Source organism: Chamaea fasciata, unplaced genomic scaffold (assembly GCF_029207755.1).
Source record: "Chamaea fasciata isolate MVZ Bird 193981 ecotype frontalis unplaced genomic scaffold, bChaFas1.0.hap1 SCAF_6, whole genome shotgun sequence".
Classification (NCBI taxonomy): domain Eukaryota; kingdom Metazoa; phylum Chordata; class Aves; order Passeriformes; family Sylviidae; genus Chamaea; species Chamaea fasciata.
This window is the reverse complement of record NW_027094091.1, coordinates 33,388,270-33,413,471: the sequence shown is the minus strand read 5'-3', so window position 1 is coordinate 33,413,471 and position 25,202 is coordinate 33,388,270. Positions and strand designations below refer to the sequence as shown.

General features: G+C 34.2%; 1 long non-coding RNA gene across 1 annotated transcript in view; it reads left to right on the top strand.

Moving 5' to 3' along the window:
* The window catches only part of LOC136291155 (uncharacterized), a 196,390-nt gene that overhangs the window by 153,306 nt on the left and 17,882 nt on the right, over positions 1-25,202 (top strand). The gene's annotated exons all lie outside the window — the stretch shown is intronic.

The following is a 25,202-nucleotide window of genomic DNA, read 5'->3' as shown; positions in this document are numbered from 1 at the left end:
ATGTTCCATAAATAATGCACACTAGGATTCTTTTAGCTTTTTATACTTTAAAAGTGAAATTGAAAGTCATATTTTTAGAGAAATCATTATCTGTGTCTATTCCTTGTTTAACTGGATTTTTTTTCATTAGGAGTTGTATTTTTAGTGATATGTTATGAAACCTGTTATGTTTTTCTGATTAGCTGTGTCAATGGAATAATGACCCATCTAATAAAATGAGCAATATTAAACTTTCAGACTTCCAACCAGAACACAGATTTTTGTCTCTTTTACACATGAGTGAGTCCATAAGTAGTTCTGTAATGGACTGATTAGGAAATAAACTGTCTGAAAGTAATTGTCAGCACATCAGAGCTATTGATGTGGTCTAAATTTGCCATTGTGAGGTACACTGTTGATAGAGTCTGCATATTTGGGGGGGCATTCTGCTTTTCTTTGAGAGAAAATTATGTAATAGAATAAAATGTTTGTATAGCATAATCTAATTTCTAGGTGGAACAGGTTAGGAGATATTACATTCTTTTCACTCAATGTGCTTATCATGTGGAAAAGTGAATTCAGTCCTCTCGCAAATTAATGGTTTCTCTTTAGGATAAAGGATATTTATTTATGTTATTTCACTTATCTAGCTTCTTATGTTGGTGTTGGGGTTTTACATATGGGATCAGTTTATAACAAAGTATGACTGAAAGATTAATTTTATGCCATTTTGGTAATGCTAAAACTGTACCTAAGTCCTACATTACTGAGCGTCCGTAAGTGCCTCATGGGTTACTCTGTATATTGGGATAGTTTCCGAAGTTGAATTATTCTGGATGATCTAGTTCCAGATCATGAAAGAGGTGGGAGTTTTTAGTGTGGTGTGGGTGTGACCACAGTGTTATTCTGCAATACTCACATCATCACTGAGGGCGTGGTTTCAGCCGGAAATGCCAGGCACTGGTAAAACACTATCTGTTCTGTGTACATTTGCTGTTGATACTGATGTTGTTATTGTGCTTTTAGTAAATTGTTATTTCAGTTCACAGTCCCTCATTTATTGTCCTTCCCTTACCCAAAGGGGTGGAGGAAGGAGAATAGCTCATTTGTAGTTCAATATCCTTGCTGGGGTTAAAACCAGCACACTGGAATAAATTCAAAGACGGAGGTATAAAGAAGCTTGTTAAATTTGCCTCCATACATGACATGCTTGTTTGGACCATTAGAATTTATATACTCTTTCAAAGCTAGATTATGTAGCATCTAGAATGGTTTGCTTTGTACAAGTGTACATTTTTGGATAACATATCTGAGTGATTGATATTTTAATTGTATCAGTTGGAAAGAGATTTGATAAAAGATTAAAAGTGTCTGCAGATGTTGGAAGGAATTACCTGAGGCAATTTTTTTTAATAAACCTAAGAACTATGTAGAGATCATATTGGAACAACTACAGTGGTATGCTACCTTCTTTGATGTTTGCCACCAAATGCCCTATAAAGTCACATTGGCATTGTGCATTAACTGTTACTCTGTGCTTCATACAAGGAAAATATTTCTAGAAGGAATGTGTACTCTTAGAGCCCAATAAAAATCAGACTTTCAGTATTTTAAATGAAAACTGTTTACCAGAGTCACAATTTACTTGATGGTGTTAGATTCGTGCTCTACTCTCTGTAACACCACTCCACAAACCATTCCTTTATATTAGAAGTCAGGAATGTTCATTGATACCTTCAGACTGTGTTCACTTTTTGGATGTACCCGGATAGCATTCAGTTTAAAAAGATATTTAATTTCCCAAAAATAACAGAATTAAAATTCATAAGACATGCAGATGTGTAATATATGTAATACCTATCTTGCTTGTAAATCTTGTAGATTTACTTGCCAATAAACAGTGCTTGTAGAGCCACTGTTTATTGGCAAAATCATATGAGTACCAGGGTAAAGACTTCCAAGCTTCTCAATTTCTCTGAATGAGTCTTCTTTCTTTGAAAGATTGCAATTACATAGTAAAATTTGAGAGAGATACTTGAGAAAAAGAAAATTCATTGAAACTACTGAGATGGTGTCTCTAATTAGATATCATTTGCAAAATAAATACTCTGAAGCTTTTTGCTTTTTTACTTACAAGCAAGAACCTATTTTGTATGTTTACTTTCAGTTTTATCACTGTACTACTTGAGCACATATTGCTAGAAATCCAGTTTTAAGTGAACAGGATTTGGTTACTATGTTCATGGGGTTTTTGAGGGTTTGGGGTTTTTTTCCAGTTGCCAACCTGATTAAGACAGTGCTTCATTTCTTTACTTTGTCTCTATTTTAATGCTGTTTCATGATTTTTTTTTTTTTTTTAAGGAGCTCAAATCTGAGGGCTGCATTTTGTCTATTATAGTTGTTAGGGTTTGGGGTTTTTTCCTAAGAATAATGCAAAGCTAGTTCAGTTTACAAACACTTCTCTCTGAACTGGAATTTACATTGAAGAAATGAAAGATTTGAAAGTCCAAACCACTCTTCTAGGAAATGCTTAAGTGCATGCAAAATGTTAGGATATGAGCAGGTCTATGCATTCCAATATATGCCTTGGGTGTATGTTGAATGCTTATTTAAGGGTTTCCAGGATTGTGAGCCTTGAAATATTCCTTTCATTTTAAAGTAGATATTGACAGTATGCTACCTAATGCAAAACACTATCATAAAAGACATTTGAATTTTTAGAAATTATATCGTAACTTCTAAAACAAACAGTAGATTAAACCTGCAAGAGTTCAGTTTTTTGAGATCTTTAAATTCCTCTGACTGCTTTTATGTTTGTTATCCACTAGTCATCAAAACCTGAATTTTAAGAAAATTGGAAAAGCAATTAATTTTGATTTGAGCAGTTTTCACACCCTCTGAAATATCTCAGATCATCTTAGCTGAAGGCTGATTTATTAAAGCAAAGACGGTTAAAATACACACTAAGTAAACAAAGTCTTAATATTTGTTAATAATTTACAATTTCTTAAAGATTTTTATACTTTCCTTTGAGTTCATGTTTTGTCCTTCTATGGTATATTTGCTTGATTTTTTTTTTCTTTTTACTCTTTTTTTTTTACCAGTCTTTCTGTGGAATGCAAGAATTGATTCAAATCTTCTCACATCAGAACCCGTTAAGAAATCAGTTGTTTTTCTTTTGCTAAGTTAAAAGAGGCATTCAAATCCTTAAACTGATACCTGAGTAAGTCTCTCTCTGAGTAAGAGTTTTATAGCATTAATCTATTTCTAGACTGAATTTTAGGGGGAATAATTTGTATTGGTAGAATGCAAGTTCCTGTAGAAACTAGAACTTTAAGAACATGAGTTTGAAGCAACAGGTACATTGATATGTTAATTGTAGAAGTGACTAGAGTGCAGCACACAGTATAAAATTTGCCTCAAAGCATCATGATTGATTCAACAAATCACAGGGATATATGTTCCATTTTTAATTTTTTAAGCATAATTCCTGTAAGTAACTCGGTGGAACTTAGCAGGCCGCCTCACATATGAAAATTCAAGCATGTAGCAGTGTGTTGCTGTATAGCAGACACAAGTCACTAACAATACTGCATGTATAAAATACTTAGTGTGCTGAATATTTGCAAGTGGTTAGAAGTACTTGCACATCCAAATTATGCATATTTAACGATGTTTGCATATATACAGTTCTTGTCAGCCAGCCCTGCTTAGGTAACACTGGGGTCTAAGCGTATTCTCAGCATGGCAGATCTCTGCACATTCACTGTGGTGTTCCTCGGAGTGTTTGCTGGTACTTTTACACATGCAGAGCACATTGTACTTAGAAAGTAGGTATTCACCACCACTGCAGCATGTATGCAAGCCTGACACATACTGTGCTAAGAGATTCCAGCAATTCCCAGTACGCTGCTAAGTTTATTTTTCTAGTGTTATAATATTGATACAAATGAAAATTACAGGGTTGTCTGCACTTTGTCATATCTAATGATAAAAAAATACTTATTTTGCAAGACCTTTTTTTTTATAATTATGTAATTGTATTTTAGTAGCACAGTATTTCTTACACATAATGATTGTCATTGTTGTAAGGTAGTATTAGGCATTAAAAAACTGAGCAAACCGATTTTGTTTTACATTAGTATTATGAAATGTGGAGTTCTTGGGGGGTTTTTCTTCATATTACCTGGTATCTCTGCACTTTAATTGTTATATATTATTGTCATCTTGAGACCAATTTTGCTAGTCTCACCTACTTTTATTTTATCATTATTTAAAGGTTTTCATTTTATCTTTCAAATGTTACAATTCCCAACACTTCATTTATATTTTTGTCTATCTCATCTTTCTGTGGCATCACTCTCATTCTCCCCATATATGAACACTTGCTTGTCTTTATGATAATACTAGATACATTTTAGAGGCCTTTTTTTATGATTTCTGTCATGCCACAAGATCAGCAGTAATTCTTTAAGCCTTTATATTTTTAATAGCTGTAATATTGCAAAACAATGTGGAGAAAATGCTGTACAAGTATGACTTCCAGAATTAAGCATCTTTGTTTAAAGACGAAGACAGTACTTAAAATATTTTTAGCAACTTGAAATCTGGATATTTCTCTTTTGTTGTTTTTATTTTGCTGCCAAAAAGCAAGCTGACTATCCTGTTGCTGGGAATAAATTTATGGCTGCATTTCCCTTCATTGGAAGGTTTGTGTTAGCAAGGCTTCCAACACATAAAACGAGTTAGATTTCCAAAGAAAGGTATGGGTATAAAAGGGATAAAATTTTTAAAAATTGCAGCATCAAGCTGGGACTGTTTTGCAGTTTTAATGGGTGATGGTGTGGTTTTATTAACCCTCTGTTAACTTATTAGGAAAGTAGACCCTGCATTGCAGTCCCATCTTGAAGCTTAATGAAAGGATTCTTTGTTACTGTTGGAAGAATCCTTTGTCCTAATTTCTTGCGTGGATATTCAGAGTTCAAGTATTACCCTTGGTAGGTGACCTAATGAAAACTTCATTGATGGTTTTTGTAGAAGGATTTACATAATTTCTTAGGGTGTGAACGGTGTCAGTTTGGGTTCCTTGCCCGTGTAAATGCAACTGCACTACTGGTGGTAGTGCAACAAACTATCTTACCAAAGAGGTATTTGGAATAGTTTCATAAAATCACTTCTCACAAAGCAAGCTATATAGTGATATTGCTGAATGAGTATCAGGAAATTCTGCTGCCATGACTGTATTTGGTTAGGAATCATGAGGGGTGTGTGATGAATACCAACTTTTCTTCTCAGACAGTGAGGGAACGGACTACTATTCTGAACCATTTCCTGCCAGTGGGAGCGGGGAAGAACACCATAGATGGTCAGGGTCACGCCTGAAACATTGCATTCATGAATGCAGTCTATTGTTTTCCCATATTTGACAATGCAGATCAGTAGGATTAAGTAGGACAACTGCACAGAGTTCTTAAAGTGATGTGAAAGTGGCCAGTCTGAGAAAATTGCTAATCGCAGGAGAACAGTTGGGCAATTTTAAAGGCTGCTTTGTTTCTCAGTCTGCTCTCTGAGCTTCCAGCCTTCAGTGTGCCCCCCTTCCAAAACCAAAATTATTAACTATTAATATGTTTTATAAGCACTATGAAGAAAAATCCACAAAATCTTCTTTCTCAGATATTGCTAACATTACAGATACACTGAAAAGAGTTTATTGGTTTATTTGTAAAATAGTTTCTGACTGGAAGATTAGTCAGAAGATATTTCAAAGGAAAGAAATTGATGTTTTCCCTTGCAGCTCAGCTAGCTTATACTCAGATTTTTAAAGTCACTTAAAAATGGCAAGCAAAAACAAAATTGGCTATATTTTTGTCTCCTCTTCTAATCCATTAACACATCAGATATGTTAGTAACAGACTTGAATACAGCAAACTGATCTGAAAGTCAGTATAGATGTCCTCTATTTTTTCACTATGATGTCATTAGATTTGAGACACTGCTTTAAAAGTTGAGAATGGGAATTGAAAGGTACCAAATAAATAAAACTAATGCAGTGAATGTTGTTTTCCAACTCAGAGAAGACAATGTTTAATTGTTTTTATGAGTCAGTTTAGATTTTAGAATGTACACATATTAAACTTCATTTTCAAGTGAACCATTTCACAGCCTGAAACTTCACATTAAATGCTGCAAAAATTGTTAGGAATTAGTCCTGTCCTTACAAATGTATCTGTTTGAGGAGAGGGAGAAGGGACTGTTGGAGTTAGCAGTGAAGTGACACCTTCCTAAAATATACTTCCATCCATCTAATGCTTCAAAAACCAAGGAGCTAAATCTGGCTCTAGAAGAAAAAGTGAAACTTTTAAGATACTAATAATATTAATTCTGTCTTGAAAAGCTTTGCTTGCCCAGCTGATTTTTGAAGTGCAATCTATCAACAGTCACAGTAAGGCAATACTGTTCGCTTTTGGATTTACTCCTAGTGGTAAAACATAAACAAATAGCCTTTTGTTCTGACTTTACTGGTACCCTCTATTCCTGACCCCTGGTAATAGATGAGATTTCTGTTAACATCACAGGAAATAGAACAATAAGCCTCATAGTTAAAAATTGCTGTTTACTGAAGAAACAATTAGAGGGAAATTAGGGTATATCATTTTATTCCAGTAATTTTTAATGTTAATTGATGGGGTTTATAATAGATGCAAAATTAATATTTTTTTAATCTTCTCAAAATGTTTTTTTTACACAAAAGAAAATGGCTGTTTTCAGTTTGATCAAAGAGCCTCCTGGTCTGATACGGTGTCTCTAATAGTGGCCAGTCAAAAATGACTAGGAAAAATAAGAACAGATCAAGCATAAAATGAAACTTTCTGGCATGTGGCAGTCCACAGCTCAGGGATTTCCCAAGCTGAAGGTTATATTTTGGAGGCTTCATTCCATGAATTTCTGATAAGTTTTCAAACCTATCAGTATCAAACCTATCAGATCTTTTGATGATCCTGTATTTTTTCTATATTTTTTCCCTTAAGGGATGTTTGTTAATCTTATGAGAGAAGTAGTTTTAAATTGCACAGCTACTTTCTGTAGCTTTCAATACAAGGTTCATTTTCAACAGATTTTAGAATCTGTAGTCCTAGTGTAAAATATTGTAGTGAAACAAAGAGCTTTTGAAGGGATACAATAATTTTACACACTGATTAAGTAAAGTGGTATTTCCGAAAGCCTTGGAACCATGTATTGATGCACAGCATGATATGATTATTCTTGTTACCTTTGGTAGGATGGGCAGAGGTTTTGGCCAAAGATCCTGGAAGTAGAGGAATTTAGGGGTATTTAGGTTTTTACTTTCAAAAACAGAAAGATTTTGTATGTGAAAAAAATATTGAAACAATTCCATTTTCACACTATGCAGATAAAAAGGAAATAACATACAGCAGGGTACTAGGAAAAATTTGTAATTATCCTAGGATTTTTGGAATTGAAATTATTTCAACAAATTAATATGCAAAACTTTTCCCCAAGGAAAAGAATCACTCTCTACATATTACTCTACATATGTGAATTCAGTATAACAAAGAAACTTAAGTCAAAATTCTTTAAAACCCAAGAAATATGTTTTATATTTTAATATTGAAAATAATAATTGTAAATGTTGATTTGAATATATAGAAATAATCTTTTGTTATTATTATTATTGAGGTTAGAAGAGACAGGCTAGAACCTTTTCTTTCAAATGAATTAAAAGTTTTATGTATTCCCTGACAAAATGAAAACCTGCTGTTAAGGTAATACCTCCAATAAAATTATAGAATTAGGGAAGTTTTTAGATTGGCAAAGAACTTAATGATCATATCGAGCCCAGCCATTAACCCAGCACTGCCAAATTCACCTTTAAACCATATCTTTAAGCACCACTTCTAGGTATACTCATGATCACTAGTACATTACTACTTCTGGAATCCCTGTGAATGCATGTCAAGTGATAAAAAGAAAAAAAGCGTGACAAATGTTGTCTGTTTCTGTAGATCTCTTGCAAAACAGATACAATTTGAAAAGCATATTGCAAAAGCAGTGAAAATATAAACCTTCACACTAATTTATTCTAAAATAGAATTTCACGATACAAGATTGAAAATTGATAGATATGTAACCTGCATGTGTTGTTTTTGTGTATCAGATAGAATTAACTTAAAAATATTAATATCAAAACAGCAATTGAATGTAGACTGAATAATTTAGCTTGAGATTACCTAAACTGAAGCAAATGTGCCTCTTTTTTGATACACATCTAAATAAGCATTCTTCCTTTAGCTTGAATACTTGGGTGAGAAGAAATGTTAGAAAAAGTGCTTCAAAAAACACCAAACCACCAGAAAATCTGGTGGTACTGGTAAGACTTGCCACCACCTCAAACCAGAAGTATTATGACATTGTACAAGATGCATTTGTTCTGAAATTTTAACTAAAGATTTGTGAGAAAGGAGTCGATCGGTTCATAATTTTTGCTTCCTGTTTTTGTGGGGTTTTAGAGTTTCATTCATTTTAAGTGGAAGAACTGTTACTGAATTAAGAGGGAGAGAACTTTGTCAAATCTGGTGAGATAAGAGAGAAGGAGATGATACAAGACAGCATAAAGGGAAGTATAAGGTCATGAGGAAGAAAACCTAAGTCGTTGACAATTTATGAAGTGATGAAATATGTCTGACTTTAATATTCTGAGTGAGAGGCAACATAAAGAAATTGCAATGGTTCTTCCTGGGCAGTACTGTTCTTTTTCAGAAGTGGCTAAAGAAAGAGTCCATATAAAGAAAGTGATGATACAGGAAGATGCTGATTTTGCCTCCAATTTGCAGTTATTTTTGCTTCTTGGAAGGATCTCCAAGGGGAGGCAGTTTTAAAGCAGGGCTTCACAGAAATCCCATCCACATCTTAATGCTGCATTTCATGCAAGATTTTAAAATACCAGTGATGCCAGCTTTAGGCTGAGGGCATAATATTTATCTCAAAAGGAGTGAAAAAGGTGGTCTCAAACTTTTCACGCATTCTGTAAGACAGGTGAGGAGCTTTGGGGAGATGACTTGGGAAGTGAGGTTGAGGCAACCAGCTTTTTTAAGTTTGGTTAAAGAATGCTGGTGGAGCTAGATAATTCCCCATAGTGACAGACTACAAGGAGCAATGATCACTGTGTGCTCTTTGTAAAAAGAAGAGATCACAAGAAAACACTTCTCCCTTAGAAGGGTGCTGGCCAATTTCTCTACTTTTTATACATCAAGCACTGAAATGAAAGCAAAAGATAGAAAATTAAATGAGAAATCGCTTTGTGAGACATGAGGCATATTGGAGCCTGCCTCATCAGAGGAGATTCTGTAGACTGCTACAGACAACTGTAAATAGACAGGATTTGTTATCTGTGCTCATTTTAATTAAGTTTCTCCAAAAGAGTAGGGATGCTCTTTTCTGGAGAAGTTCCTATCCAAATATCTTTGGCTACTCAGTTTATTTCTAGGCTTCTTTTTTCAGTCCAGAGAGTGATCTTATACCAGCTTGTTGTGGTTAGCGGGTCAGCATTTAGAGTTTTCATTTTCTTTGCATACTGTTTACACAACAAGGAAATATATTTTTGTAGCTGTGTGCACTATATATGGTGCTTATTCTGCAACTTAAAGGAGCCAGTGTGGTCATTATTTCTCTGTATATTAAAGAACACTTACAAATATTATCTTGAAGAAATGAAGATTTGTTCTTTAGCCATGTTCACTGTCAGAGCCAGCATAGCAGTGGGAAAAAGCTTGTATTGGTCATTGGGGGTATAATGTTAGTGCTTTTTACCACTTTTCAGGAACACACACACTCAGTCCTATTCAGAGTAAAGCCTCAGAGTGGTGGCAGTGCTGTTCAGCTGCAGCACAGACATGGGTGATACACTTCCTCATCTATGTTCTTTCTGAATTCCAGTAGAGTTAGACCACTTCTAATGATTTTTAATTCTGTTGAATTTTTTTGTTTTAAATTTCCATCCCATAGGTCATCCATGACAGAAACCATGCAAGGGTAAGGCTAGAAGAGGGAAAGGACATGCATGAGGTTAGTGTAAATTATGCCATGCGCAACATGAGCGTACCTTTTTAGTAAACAAGTCCACACTCTGTACTTCTTTATATGCATTTTTTCAAAGGGGGCAGACAGGTAATGAAACAAACGAAAATTTAAGCCAAAAAATATAGCATCTCTGGTTAAAATGCTTTGACATTATTAAATTGTTACACGTTGCCTGATGATGTCATGGAGGCCAGAACTATAGGTGACATTATAAAGGAATTAGTCCAATTTCCATCTTGGGAGTTTATGTGTTAGGGATTGGCAGAAGCTTGAAAGGCATACCAGGGAAGAATTCTATATGCATCAATTAATATCCACTGGCTGATGTAGAAATCTGGGTGAGCCTCAATTCAGAATTTTCTGTGTTCATGTGAGAAATATGTGTTAAAAATAGAATAAAATCTTGAGTTCTGCTGTACGAGGAGTATTTTCAGATGCCATTGTGACAGCTGACACAGCAACATGGACCCTGAAGTGGAGATGAAATGTCTAAAAAGGCAAAGCCCTACCATTCAGATAGTAAAGAAGAAAATTTTCATTTCTTAGATATTCATTACAGTAATGCTAATGCTATAATGGTTAAGTGTTAAAAGCCATTGTTAGTCATGGCACAGTCTGCATTTGAAAATTAGATTCTGTCATATCCAAAGAAGAAAATTGAAAAACTTCCCAGTAGCTACAGATGTTATACAGATATTTTCCCTATATTAAACAACAGCAAAAAGATGCAAATTTTCATGATACATAGATCAGTACTAAAATGCTGGATAGATATCTCATTTGAAATAGAAGAGTTAGACAAACTAAAACATTTCATGCAGTTATTGGAGATGAAGACACAAAAGCATAAAGGTTAAGACCAAGAAGTAATCAGATTAAAACTTAGCAAACCTTTTGTTTTCACTGGGAGCATTGCATTTCACATGAAATATTCGGACTGTAGATAAAAACTACTTAATGCAAAACATATTTGACTTTAACTTCTTTGTTGAGTCATAGAAAAGGCATTACTATTCTGCCCACAAAGCTAGGATTTGACTGTTTTTCTGTATCCTAAAATAAGATGAGAACCTTAGGTACAGATTTCCAGGCACACAGTGGTTTTCTCTGTAAATTTCATGAGCTAACAAAGATCACATTGACATATTTTCAGCAATAGGAATGTGGTTTAGAATTTTCAAATTTCAAGATTTTTAGAAGGGTTACCATACTTTTTGTGTGCTTCAACTCTGTCTTTAAAGTGTGTTAATAGGACTAATTTTGAACGTTCAGAATAGTTGCTGTTTGAAAACTGTCAGAAATAAAGGTTACAGTATGACTTTTTTTCTTCTTAACTTTCTGACACTCTTTAATCTTCCTGTCTGTTAAACAAAGAAATATAGTCATCTATTAAGCAATTAGCAAATCGAACTTTAAATGTAATAGGACTATGGTCAATATCTCAAAAACACATGCATAAACTCAGTCTCTGGAGAATGACAATGGGCTGGAGTCATGAATGTGTTTATTAAAACAAATTTCTTTATTTTCAACCAGAGCAAAATGAAAGATCAAGATAGTATGAAATTTTCTCCTGACAGCTACACGGAACTGTAAAATTGTTTGGGTTGAAAAAGCTGTTAATATCATCAAGTCCAAAGTTATCTCAGCACTGCCATGTTGACCATTAAACTGAGTTTCCAACTCTACAGTATTTTGAAGGCTTGCAGCAATGGTGATCCTATCACTTGCCTTGACGCACTCTCCCAATGCTTAACCACCCTTTCAATGAAGAAATTTTTTTCCTTATATCTGTTCTAATCCCCCCGATGCAAATTGAGACCATTTCCTCTCATCCTGTCGTCTTGTTACCTGGTAGAAAAGACTGACACCCACATCACTCCAGTCTTCTTTCAGGTAATTGTAGAGAGCATAAGGTCTCATGCAAGCCTCCTTTTCTCCAGGCTAAACAACCCCATCTCCCTCACCCACTCCTGATAACCCTTGTGCTCCAGACCATAAAACAACCTTGTTTCCCTTCTCTGGAGCAGCTCCAGCACCTCAATGGCCTTCCTGACTTAGGGGCCCAGAACTGGACACAGCAGTTGAGGTGTGTTCTATTTTTAACACACTCACCAGGGCTGAGTACGGGAGAAGAATCACTTCCCTGGTCCTCCTGGCCCCACTTCTTCTGATACAAGCCAGGATACCATTGGCTCTCTTGGCCACTTGGACACACTGCTGGCTCAGGGTCAGCTGCAGTCAAGCAGCAGCACCAGATCTTTCTCTACTGAATGACTTTCCCACCACTCTCCCCTAATCCATAGGGCTGCATGGGGATGGTGTGACCCAATTGCAGGGTTTGGCATAACAACAGTAATAGCAACATAGGAAGAAACCCAATTCTATGCAGATTGAGGTTATCTTATCAAAGAAAGACAAAAATCTTCCATTCTCAGTGTTATACTTTGATAAGGATCAAATTACCTTTGTCATCAATAACATCTTCTGTCACCAAACGAAAAATGGTTTTGAATTGCTATGTCATTAAAAGTTTCAGCAAGCCATGTTTATGGATTTGTCCAGCATTCAGGAATATTGAGCTTATAGCCGGAGCAATAAACCTGAGTATTTATTTGGAAACAGTGTCCTGCAAAATCTAGTTTAAATTTGTACATATAGAAAATGCTTGGGAAACTTCATGGTTGCAGCCTGATAAAAGAGCCAAAATTTATAACTCTGGTATTGTCTATTTTTTTTTTCCATTTCTTTGCTTTTTAACCTGTATTTTTCAATGGATCCTAAATTTTCTGTGTTTCTCTGTCCCTCTGGAATTCATTATTTCTGGATTATGAAGGGGGCAGTTTGATGTAAGAATGTTTGTGTTGTTTCCATTTTAAGCTAAGATTTCCAATCAACACCTGAAGACTGTGTATGCATTAGTTTACTCTGCATGCTGCCCAGGAAGTATAGTCTAATGATGGTATTGATTGAGTAAACATTTTCAAGTAAGGTTTCATTATATATATACCCAGTGCAAAATGAACAAAACAAGTTAATCACCCTGGCACCTCTTTTCTTGTGAAACTATTCTGAATTTTATTAAATTCTTTAGATATCTGCCATTGAGACTGTTCAGAACCACATATACATTTATAGGAAAAGCGGATTATTTTTTGTTATTTTAGCTTTAAAGCACTTTTATCTAAAAATAAGTTTCACCTAAACATGTTGCGACGGCATTGTCCCTATAAATGTGAGCATTGATATTTATGAATCTGGTACATAGCAAGGATTATAAGAGTTCTCACCAGGAATGTGTTATAGACTTTTTTATAAAACGTTACAAAAATGTACCCATTCTGTTAGATGAAACCATTTCAAACTTCTTTCATTACTTGAAGACATAACATTGTCTTTACAGATCTTTTGAAGGCAGGATTTTTTTAGATAGTTGAAAAAATTCTTCCAATATTTGAAAAGATCAACTAAAAGAGATGACTGGTAATAGAACTTCAGGGCTAACCCCAAGAGGGTTTTGATCCACAATCCCTTAAGGTGTTGTACATTTGTGTTTTCATTCATACCAGTGCCTTCAAATACTTTGCAAGTTTGAAAAATATTTTTTTTTTTATTTCACACTAAAGGTCTCATTCACAGAGGCACTGTACAACAGTATATCCTCTTTATGTCACTCTACTTGGGAGTCAAGAAATGGTATGGCCTAATGAGGTGCTACATAGGTTATCAACAGGATTGTAGGATGCACATCAATAGCTTTACATCAGAAGCAAACTTAAAAGACTTAAAAAAAAAATTAGGTGAGGAGTCAGTGCCGTGTGATACCCTTTTCCAGGGAGAGAAAGTTCAATAGTAATACCGAATAAAAAATAACAAAAAACAAAAGTAAATTTTTAATGAGGTACTGGGTCATTTCTGATTCATTTATGATTACTAAAGAAATTATTTCATCAATTAGATATTTAGATATTTCTGTAATCTTCAAGCTAACAAGTATTTTTAAGAAACTTAAAAACAATTCATTTGAAGTAGTGGATATGGCTATTTTCAAAAGACCTAAGGAAAACAGTAACATTTATGAAAAGCAATAAACATAGGTTTAATGATTTAAATCTTTTGTAATGTGACCATGATCAAGCCAAAAATGTTTACATGTGATATAAGTTGTTTATTGTCACTCTGCATATTCTTCAAAATTATTTCTTTATTTCTGTGGAACATACATCAGTATTTTTGCTTTTTTGACATGGACACTTGTAAATGAATTGCAGCTGGTCTGTAACATTGGAATATAATTTTCTGCTGCTTTTAGTTAGTCTTTAATACTGTGTATCCTTAGGTGACATATCAGTTTAAGATTGAGCTTAGTCTGGTAGTTTGAAATCAAATATGATCTTTTATAATTAATATATTTTGAGGTAGAGGGAAAAGTAGCAAGGATTAATAAATCACAATGTTCCTCTTAATGTTAAACAAAACTAAACAGTCAGCTTTTGGATATAATACTTGATGAAGTCTTACGTTGTGAAAATATACTGAGGCAGATTGGTTTACAATTAAATGCCTTAGATGATATAATGAGATATGACACGTTAATGTATGATTTTCACCATATCCCTGTCCTCTCTTGCAACTGGAAATTTTTCATTGAATTATTTGATTTTTGAAGTCGTGGAAAAAAATGAATTCTGACTATGCATTTTAGGACAAATCTGATGTTTCAAATGCTGCATCTGAAAATACAGCTGTGATGAAAATACAGGGTGGTTTGGTAAAAAATGTACTTGCATTCTGTCAGGATAGCAGTAGGACTGTGTCTCCCCTGATATATCTTTGCAGTTTTGCTACAGAAAAAACTGAGGTGTACAGCATAAACACATGAAAAACTTATAGTACTGAGATCAGATCAAAGCTCTGTCTTGCACAATATGGTGTTTCATCAATTACGAATACCTATGGAATAATATGGAAACAGGCAAGTATGTATTGATAGCTCCATGCCTCCTTCCACTAGGTGTCTGAATCCACTTCCAAATTCACTGCTGTTTTTCTATAAATAGGTCTAATTCATTCACAGTCTAGTTTTTTGTGAGATAAAGTTTTTGGTTGTTTTGAGTTGTGTGACCCCCTAACTACATTTAAAATTCCCTAATATTTTTATTAGAAAAGGCAATGGATTAATTTTTGCTAGATTACTTTCTCCACATCACACATGAATTTCTAGATAGCCATCAAGCAGACTACAGACCTAGAATTTCCAGGCTTATGAGTTCTGGAAGACATTTTCTGTCTGATGCATTCAAGTTATGGGGTGTATATGGTATCTGAATTAGAAATAGCCTATAGTAGTGGCTGACGCCATAAAAGCTAACTTGAAAATCTTCATGAAATCATATAATCATAGAAGTAGTTTGGGATGGAAGGGACTTGTAAAAGTCATCTAGTCCCCTAAAACAAGCAGGGACATTTCAGCTAGATTTGGTTGCTCAAAACCCATCAATCTGGCCTTAAACACTTCTAGGGATGAGCATCTAGCACCTTTCTGGGTAACTGGTTCCAGTGTCTCACCACTCTCACAGGAAAGAGTTTCTTTCTAATATTGAATATAAATCTGCCCTTTTACAGTTTAAAGTCATTTCCTCCTTGTCCCTCTCATTACAAGCCCCTGTAAAAAGGGCTCTCTCTCCAGCTCTTCTATAAGCCCACTTTGCATACTGGAAGGTTACCATGAGATCTCCTTGGAGGCTTCACTACTCCAGGCCGAACAGCACCAGTTCTCTCAGTCCTCTTAGGTGAAGTGCTCCTTCTCCTGGATCATTTTTGTGGTCTTCCTCTGGATCTGATTTTGTGTATTGAGTAGTTCAGAGATGGATGCAGCATTCCATGTGGTGTCACACGAGGTCAGAGCAGAGGGGCACAATTACTTCCCTTAACCAGCTGCTCATGCTCCTTTGATGCAGCCCAGGATATGACTGGCTCTCTGAAAGTGCAAGTGCACATTGCTGGCTCATGCACAGCTTTTCATCCACCAGAAACCTCAAGTCCTCAGCAGGGCTGCTTCTCCACTACAACTATCTGTGCTACTTTTCCAAGAGGTGTTGAGATGGTTGAAGTCCCCCAGCAGGAGGAGAGCCTTTGAACCTGATGCCTCGTGTAGCTGGAGCAGAAAGGCTTCATCAATAATCATTGTTCTCTGGCGGACTTTAATAGATATCAACCACAAAGTTCTCTTTGTTGCCATTCTCCAATTCTTGCCCAATCACACATACACTGTTTTGGTTCAGTTACTTTGCAAAGTATTTCACCTTGGTTGTGTTCACATCTAATCAGGATTAAAAGAAATTAAATAATGGCTTTCTGTGAAAGGTTTTGTTTAGTAAACCATACTCTGGTAAAAAAAAGCTTCAAAGGGAAACTTTTGGGGACCTGGAATAGACTTGGAAGTCTCCAAGTGGTTTTTGATCTAAAGGAAAAAAAAAAAAAATCTCTATCCCTCAACTGTAAATCAAAACTACCATACAGATGCACAGGCCCCATAGTATTTATCACAAAGACAAACTATTTATAAAAGGAACACTCAAACTTTGTGCAGAATATTGAATACACAGCTATGTTCAAAAGAATTATTGACATTTTACATACATACATATGCATGCATTTTTTTATTGGTATCCATATATAAATATGTGATTTGGATGTTAAATATTTTTTAATTACCCTTAAAATTCAGATTTAACTTAAAAAGGACCATTTCTCATCTACCTGTAAAAAAGCCATCCTTGTATTTTTTTTTTTTTAATAGTGCTGTCTTTGAAACTTGATACTGTGTCAGGAGAACACATCTAATACCATGCTTTATCACTTGTGGAAGTTAATTTTATCCCTGGGACTTGGAAAGTTTTCTGAACAATGTTTCACATTGCCTCTACATGATAATAATTTTAAATCAAATCATTTATTTAGTGATTAATATAATTTTCTGTTAGAAATATGCTTGTATTTCCAATCTGAAACATCAATACATTAAACTTGGTGATCTCAAAGGTCTTTTCCAAGCTAGTTCATTCTGGGATTCTGTAATATTTTGGAATGCATATCGTAAATTGCAGTCAGAGCAAATGAGAGTATTACTAATCATTTATATATAGATAGATAGATATATAGATATATAGATAGATATATATATATGTATATATAATTTGAGGTAAAATTTATAAGACCTGTTTCATTTCTGTCTGTATTCATTTTAATAAGCAAGTTAGTTTAAGAGTTACATGCGGTTTGGTTCCATTTCAGTGCAGCTGTACAGCTCAGAAGAAACTACTTCTGAGTAGCTGTTCATGGGTTATGATGCTAATCTCATAGCTGTCTCTCTAGCTGTGTGTACTCATAAACCTCACAGGCTATAGTAAGAAGAGTAAATTTGCCAAGTTAGAAATCCAGAGAAAACTGGTAGATGTGATATATTATATGGAATTACAGCAGTCGGAAGATTTTGTTTAAAGGAGAATGTCATGCATTTGAAATTTATTTTGGTGTATGTTGCTCTTAGGAGGTGTGTATCACATGCTAGATACACAGAGTATTTTTTAATAATTGTCTGATAATTTTGATAATCATTTAATATAAAATTATTAGATGCACGTTCATCTAGGTATTAAATAGGTTCCTAGGTATCGGAAAAAGTTTTTCAATCTGACTTTATCAACAAGAGGGAAAGAATCTGATACCCTGTGTGGTAACACCTGGTTACAAGTGGTTTTGTACTTGGCCTAGAAGAACTCACAGCTGATCTCATTGAATATACTGTGAGTTCTATTCTTTGAACTGCCTATGAAGTCATAGAAAGTGTTTCTGTATAAATGTATTGTGCATTAAAGATGTGTGATCCACCACCATAATATTTACAAATTAAACCCCAGGAAATAGCTTGAAAATTCTCATCTTCTGAATACACTAGAAAATACAGTTTGGGGTTCTTTTTCATCCAAGAAGTAGTGGTCATGCTGTATGTGTAGCTGGCTGAGTAATTTAGTGATTTTCCTAATTTCATCATCAATATCTACAGCATGTTGTAAAGGATCTGAATTATTGTGTCAGCACTAATTATTCAAAAGAATTATTTAAAGTATTTATGCAAATAATTCTTGGGTTTTATCCCATTTATTTTTTCTTCAAAATATGGAATTTTCATTCTGTGCTGGATTACAATTGTCCTGATTCAACATATGTAAACACATCTTACCTTTCATTGAGTTGAGTTAAGAAAGACATAATATTATCAAGCTTCTATGCATATTTTATTTCACTAAAATGAGGAATCCATTTTCATGGCTAATATGTAAAATATAAAAACAAAAAGAAGTTCAAGAAACCATTTTAAATTAAGAATGCTAATAGAAATCTCGTAGTATTTTTCTTAGTATAGAGATGTACATATGAATTAGCCACAGAGAAATTCAGCTGCATGTATGGTATGGAATTGAACTTAAAGATCTCTGTGTAATAAATCATATAAATCATTGGGACCTTTTTGTATTTTCAGCATTTTGTTCTGTAATTTGTTCTTAACACTACCTTGCTCGTGTACAACCTAGTCATTAGGTTGAAATAGTACACTGTGCCAATTTCTTCCTTGGTTGAGGGCTGTGATGTATAGTCAAGCTGTGAGGAAAAGCAAAAATTAAAACAAAATATAAATGAGACAGATTGAAACACTGCAGTGTTTTGAGCCTTAACTCTCTAAGTACAGATACAGCTTTCAATTCTGTAAAACAGTCTTAAAAATTCTAGTTTTCATTAAAGTTGGATTCAGCTCTTCATTTTCTGACCTGAAATATTTTATTGATATACGTACACATAATAGAGTTATTTTTTCTTCTTGAAAGTACTTATCTTATTCTAAAACTTTAGCAGAAGGAAACACTGCTAACATAGATGTATGTCTCAGTCTTTACATGGAATTTTTCTACTTTCATAATCAGAATTATAGTGATATACAATTTACTGACATATGTAATTCCTGACATATTTCAACATCAGCTGTTAAAATAGAGACAGGAATATCAGATATTTAATAGCTAGAATGCAAGGAAAAAAAAACAAACAAAAAAACCCACCACTATAATTTTAGAGTTCTAGCATAAAATGGTCTGTGTACTTCTTCATTTCCTGTATTGTGACATTCAAGGGGTGTAATACTTGAACTAGATTCTCTGGTACTTCTATTGGTTAAATAAATAAATGCATAAAATCTTGATAGAGCTCATGCAAAACTACCACTCTTCTCAGACTTCTGTATGTAAGTAGCACCCAGGCTGCTTCAAAATATAATGTTCTGTGTCAAAATCAAATTCTTTTAATAATCCCCAGTGTTCCATCCTGATGCCATCTTTTTGCTGTCTTTAATTCATGAAAGCAAAATTTAACCAGCACAAACTACTTTAAAGTACTCTTTATACTTAGTTTAATAATGAGATATTAATTTTCAAATAAGTCAAAAGAAAGGCAGATGTTGAAAATTAGTAACTTGGGGTTTTGTTCAAAACTTGCAGTTTTACAGTAAATTGTATCACATGAATTGACCTCTTCCATGGATATTACTATGCTGATTGAGAATGTTTAACTAAGAAGTAGAGGTTATTCCTCTTCACGGACAACACTAAGTCTGTTGGGAGTGTTGATCGGCTGCGTGGCAGAAGCACTTGATAAAAGGATCTGGGCAGGCTGGATTAATGGGCCAAGGTCAATTGTATGAGATTCAGTAAGACCAGGTGCCCTAAATTGTGTTTAACCTGGCAAAAATGAGGCTCAGGGAAGTTCTCATCACTCTCTATGAATGCCTGAAGTGAGCTTGTAGTGTGGTGGGGATCTGTGTCTTCTCCCAGGTTAACAAGTGACAGGATGAGAAAAAATGTCCTTGAGTTGCATCAGGGAGGATGGATTGGGTATTAGGATAATTTTTCAAAGGAATGGCTGTAAAGTATTGGGACAGACTGCCCAGGGAAGTAGTGGAGTCATCATCCCTGGAAGTGTTCAAAAAACTGTGGATACAGCACCTGAGTACATGGTTTAATGGTGAAGGTGGTGGTAGTGTTTCTAGGCTGATGGTTGGACTTCATGATCATAAAGGTCTTTTCCAGCCTTAACAGTTCTGTGCTTCTACTGTAGGTGATGAGGTGAGTTTGCCAGTTAGCCTTCCATTTTCATAAGATTTTCAGGCACATCTGGTCATGTATTCCTTATTTTTTATTGGTTTGGTAAAATACAATTAAGCACATATTCTTTCTGACACGCAGCAAAGTAATATTCTGAAGTGAAACAGGCCAATAGATACTAAATCACAGATACAGTGCTGTATCCTGGAATATACAAAGGCCAAGTCTTGAGTCTAAAAACTTTTTGTGAAATGGGATAATGAAGTGGGAATTGTGACTTTGGGAGAGTGCAACTTTCCCAACTACTGCACTCAACTAGACTGTAAACTGGAGAGAGAATTCATTCCTGCTGAAAAAGACCAAGGAATCTATTGAGATTGTAAATTTGTTTTTAAGTTACTACTCTTAAGAAAACTTGGAATTTCAATTCCAGATCCCATAATAAGAACTGGGGAAACAGGGCAGAATAGTACAAATCTATAATCATAAGCTCTGATTCCAGTAATTCAGAACAAGGAAGAATTTTTCTAACTTCATGTGAATTTAAATGCTTAGTACGATGAGATGAAGAGGGAAAATGAGCAAACAGTAGTTTGACAATAGTTTAATACTGTCATTTTGGAATAAGTAAAATATTCCAGATTTTTCTAGTTCATAGATTTAATTACTAGAAAAATTTTGTTTACCTTTATATTGTACAAAATCTTAGGTTGCCATAGTTGCCTAGGTAAAATAAAATTAGAAAATATGGATGTCTATACCAGATTTTTTAGGGTGCTAGTCTCTACCCTTTATGCCATTTTATCCTAAAAGCCCTGCCATGATTTATGAACTTGAGAAAAGGATGTAACCTGCTAGTGCAAAGTATTCGCTCCGTAGAACAAAGAAGAAACTGTAAAATTACATTGTCTTTTTTCTGAGCTTGGCATACAATGTGCCACACCATCCCTCACACAATCAACTTCATGAAAATTAAAAATAAAACAGGATCTAGATAAACTTAAGGAAGTGTTAAGGAAAATAAGGGAGCCAAGTGAAGAAATATAATATTAAAAGAAACATGCTGTTTTCTATAAAGAGCACAGTGTAATACTCAGAAAAATAATAGTTGATATCTCGGTCTAAATCAACCTCTTGAAGGGATTGAAACCTGATGTAGAAGCATCTGCGATGCCTAATATTGTAAATAGAAATCATGGCTAAAAACATATGTTTGGTGCCTTTGAAAATGATTCTTTTTAGAGTGTCTTTAATATATATTTTTTCTACTGTCTTCTTCTTTCTTAAGAAAGCTTCTTCTGTCTCAGGAAATGACATTCTGTAAATGGATCTCACTGGTCAGGGTTAGTTTCCACTTTGAAGAATGCATGAATATTCCAGAGCAACTCGGTTTGGGTGGTTAGAACATTTGCTCTTATTCTTCACCTGTGCTATTCATTGCCAGTTATACACATTTATTCTCACATCTTGAGCTTAGTTTCCTCAACAGCTTTTGTTTACCACTCTGGATAGTGATTATATTCCTTCTCAGATTACATTTGGGAGGGCTAAACAGAATAAGTATTTTCAGCCTTTTCAGTTCATAAACACAATGCCTACATTCTCATTGTTTAGTTCATATGTGCATGACTCTGAATTTTGTATTTTTACATTCGATTTCTTATGTTCTGTTAATGTAATTGACTAACTCATAAAGCACTTCCTGTAAGAACTTTCATGGTTTATACCTGTTGAAAATGAAGAAATTGTGTAAGCTGATACACTCCATTTTACCTGACTTATTAAGGTTTTACAGAAGGTCCATCTCATTTAAAGAGCTCCACTAGAAATCTTCCTTCAGTCTCTGGCCAGATTCTTCTCTATACATAATTCTTCTCTGCACTTCTATCTTCAACTTAACTTTCTCTGAAGCCGATATCAAATCTATCACATTTCTGGTTTAAAAATAAAAGTATTTAGCTAACTTAGAATCTGTCAGATTGCTGTCATAGAAAATGGCAAATGGAATCTATGAAAATCTCATTTTGGTATGGTTTTTTGGGGCTTTTTTTTTTGGTTTTTTTTTTTTTGGTTGGTTGGTTGGTTGGTTGGTTTTTGGGGTTTTTTGGTTTTTTTTTCTTTTACCATGTCCTTAAATCTATTTTTTAGTTCAGTATTTGTTTCTTTCAGTTTCATTCCAAAACTGTAAATAAAGTTATAGTAAGTGTCTTCATATATTACAGTTATGGAGGTACATACCACTGAATTACTCTTTAAACAAGGGGCTTCAGTTGTTCTGTTTCATGATCCCTACTATATCTGTTGATATTAGAAAAACAAAAATAAACAAAAATATGTTCTCTAGTCTATAGTAATAGAGTACTAAGATTTAATATGCTTTATTTAGAAAAATATTTCGGGTTTTGTACACTTTCTAGAATGAAAGATTATTTGAAGGAGTGGATTTTGAAAAAGAACCTGATGCCAACCATATGATGTGTGGCAAATGGGTGAGCTGAGGCTCAAGGCTAATCCCACAGGCTGCTACCTATGCGATGCACACTGAGTCCTATAGATCCATTCATCATGGATCACAGAATTCTTTCCAACCCTTACAAAGTTTTGACTAAAACCTCACTGTGTAGATATTTGTTTCAAATTATCGCATACAACATAACATAAAGTTATGACAAGTACATTACAGTTATAATGTGTCAATAAACTATATGCTACCATATAATCGAGCATATGCATACCTAAAACAAAGTGGCAAACTGGAATGAAAGCAAAATAAATGCCAAAATAATGCCAGTGAGCATCTCTACCATATGTAAACCTGAGCAAGTTATTTTGTGGAAATACGCTGAAAAGAAAATGTGTTTACCACAATCTGTGATTGATTTCAACTTGTGCTTGTAACTAATCCACTCATACTGCAGCCAGTCTTATGTACTTAGTGATTAAGCAGTGAAGTTTATTTACATTAAAATCTGTTCAATCACCTAAGCCCCTAAATAACGTAATGAACTTGCAGCATTTTTGAGAACTGATACAATAGTTCTGCTTTATGTTTATTTCCTGGGTACAATTTAACATTTATTTAAAAGACAGAAATTATCTTTCACTCAACTATGAACATTTTGCATTTATAATAAAAGAAATATCCTAAACAATGCAAGAAACAACTGCTAAGAAGCCTAATTTTACAGGATATAATATTATAAATATATGTCCTATATTTATAGTGGTGACTTTACTCATCTAGTTGGTGAGTTTATAAGATATAATGTATTAAACATCCAGTTCTTAAAGCAAAGCTTATGTTTAAATGCATTTTACAGCAAATTCAAGCTCAGAACCTATGAATTTTATTTTTTGTTGTTTCTCTGGGATCTACATGTTTTTGTGAAGAAGTTTCTAAACATCTAGCATTTGCTAAATTTATGATACTTAGATTTCAAGAAATTAGAATAGTTATAGTGTAGTAGCGTCAAGGAATAGGTGAAAATGCTGGGGTTTAGGAACTGATATCTAACTTATGTAAAATTTGAATTTACAACCAAGTGCTTTAAAAAAAAATCACTGAAAGCACTATATATAAATATAGCACTATTTTATTTATTAAGTGCTACCCAAAAAAATCACATATTTTGAAGTCACATGTAAAATATAGAGTGCTTTAATTTAGCAAATACAGAAATTCTTTATGCTAACATATTTTCAATAAAAATATTAGCATTGCAGTAGAAAATTTGATAATTTTAAAAGGTGTTCCATTTTTTTCATAATTTTCTCCAGTCTTAATTCTGTCTGGAAAGGCATTTCAAAATTCACAATTTTTATTGCAGTCCTATTTACATGAGCATGTAACAAGGAATTCTTAGAGTATGCAATAATAAACATAAAGTTCTTGCTGATAAGAAGTTCTTGCCTGTCATAACTGTGTCAGTTTCCTGTTCTGTTCTTTAGTACTGAGTTTGACAGGTACACTCTGTGCCATCAGTGCCTTGCTCTGAACTGTATAAAGGTAAAGCTGTAATTTGTTTCAAAGGACTTCCAAATTTGACTGCACAATGGAATATATCCAGAGGGAAAGATACCACAATTGTTAGTATACTTTAAGAACAGCACTGCTTATAAATATATTTTAAGGAGAAGAAATACAGAAATATATTTTTGTATTTGTATATTCCTTCCTAAGTTGTTTTCACATTTTGCTGTATTGTGAATATGAGAATGAATAGAAGTGTAGAGATTCAATGTGCAAGAATCTTTTAGAATTGATTTTTACCATTTAAAGAACATTTATATAAATGGAGTAGATTTCAGCTAAGTATGATTTCGACTTATAACAGTGTTAATTTGGCATTTTTCAAAGACTTGAAAATTCTGCAGGTGGAATGGAGTGGTCCATTCTTCCCCATTCTCAAACTCTTAGGTACAGTACAGCAGCAGGAATTAAGGGTCACAGAGCTCCTACACAACTGAGAGGGAAAGATTATTCATGAGAGAACGTTAACCCAAAGAAAGCATTAAATCTATCAAGATACAATAGGAATGAGTTACATTGACACAGACTTAGGTTTTTCTGCGTAGTGTTATCAGTTTTGTCTTTGCTCTTGCTGCAACAGGACCACCAGACTGTACTCTATAATTGCACCTCCTTCTGAAGAAATGATTGCTTAATGGGTCCTCTATAAAATCATCAGAAATATTTCACTTAGAGTTTTCCTTCATATCATTAATAGTTACTTTCAATACTGCAATTTTATATACAAACCAAATTGTCAGAAAATAAGTAACCTTTCTCTTTCCTACTCTAAACTTATTTGTAAGAAGAACCTTGTCGCTGGATTAGGTACACAGTAATTAATATAGGGTCCGTCTTATTGATTATCTGTTCTCCTTGTTAACATCTACTAATACATCATGCAAATAAATGCTTGTTTCAATTTTGAAGTCTTCCAGATAATTTCTAATGTTTAAGAT